Source organism: Dysidea avara, chromosome 9 (genome assembly GCF_963678975.1).
Source record: "Dysidea avara chromosome 9, odDysAvar1.4, whole genome shotgun sequence".
Lineage (NCBI taxonomy): Eukaryota > Metazoa > Porifera > Demospongiae > Dictyoceratida > Dysideidae > Dysidea > Dysidea avara.
In genome coordinates, this window is record NC_089280.1 from 18,570,664 (window position 1) to 18,572,087 (window position 1,424).

Below are 1,424 nucleotides of genomic sequence, written 5' to 3' on the forward strand. Positions count from 1 at the left end.
TACGTACTGTATGTAGTGCCTTTCAAAGTCCCTTTCTGTATTGATGCATTGAGTCTACTTGCAAATTTTACAATTTCTTAAACTAGAAATTTACAGTTAGCGAAACCAAGAACTGTTTGTCCTTCAATGATTTACAGTTCATTACAGTTAGTTAAAGCAACCAATTGGATGAGCCTACATGATTTATATTCCCATACACGTACAGTATCCACCATATCAGCAATGATGGATATGAGAACACTATTATTATTAAAGGTATATACATGGAATTTACAATTCACTAGAATACACTTGATGATGATGATGAGTGATGGTAAACTGTTCACATCAATCACCCTGGATCATGATGGTGTACATGAGGGATAAATCATAACATCGAAAATTTAGCTCAGTCTTGCAAGTAAAATCTGTGCACTGCATAAAAACAGTGTAAAGTACAACTAGACATGTCTCATCCTCAATCCCACTTACTTGGTTAACTGCATTTCTTTCAACACAGTTAGCCCACCGCCAAAGACATCTCTCTTTTATACCATTTCTACATACCCTACAATTGGATGGTGTAGTTAATTGTGTCTCAGAGTAGTAGCACGCATGACAGAAGGTAGTACTGCATTCATCTGGACAAGAATGTACATCCGGACTAAAGCAAAGAGAATTTATAAAACCTACTTAGTTGGAGTGTGTGTTTACCGGCTACATAGATTATTGCTGTTTCCTAGTCGGCTGCAGAAATCATGTGTACAATTTGGTGGACATGCTATGAATTAAAAATTACATAATAATGTTATTGGAATACACTTCTTAACGTACTGCACTTGTCTCGCAGCACACACTTGTTTATCTTCTCATCCAATACCGTACCACTGCTACACTGACATCTACATACTCCACCACAAGGTAGAGTAAATTCTGGTGGTAGCTGAGCATATGTTTCAGGGCACTCAGGGCTTTCTGTAAATACCTGACCTCCTATTGGGCACTTGTGAACTAAAAATAAATATTGTATACCAAAACGCAATCATGAAATGTGACCGGATTTTGGAAAATCAGCCTTAATGTCACATTATGATCAAAATGAGTTGTTCCAAAACTACTAATCAGCTTTACAATGATTAGAATCATCAATCAGTGAATTACAATGAATTCTGTGAAATATTTTAACAGGTGCACAAGTGCTTTAATGGTGACACAGCAAAGTATAGATTTTGATTTTTCAAAATCCAGTCACAAATGTTGTACGTGTGTATATTACATAAGCTTATAAGTAGACATTGTTAAATAGCAGGATCAATTTTATGGTGTTTGTGCTACTGTAACAAAACAATGGCATGCTATAACAAATACTTATACCACAAAAGACTTATTACAATGCTATGGACTACAGAATAATCCGAAATATTTTGACTAACAGGTGAAAATTA

General features: G+C 35.3%; 1 long non-coding RNA gene across 1 annotated transcript; it reads right to left on the bottom strand.

The window, feature by feature from the left end:
* Positions 1-289: 289 nt before the first annotated feature.
* On the bottom strand, positions 290-760 carry LOC136266402 (uncharacterized). Its single transcript, XR_010706106.1, has 3 exons — positions 694-760; positions 472-643; positions 290-414 (listed from the first exon to the last, which is right to left on the bottom strand). It is a non-coding gene; the product is annotated as an uncharacterized lncRNA (long non-coding RNA).
* Between the last annotated feature and the right edge of the window lie 664 nt (positions 761-1,424).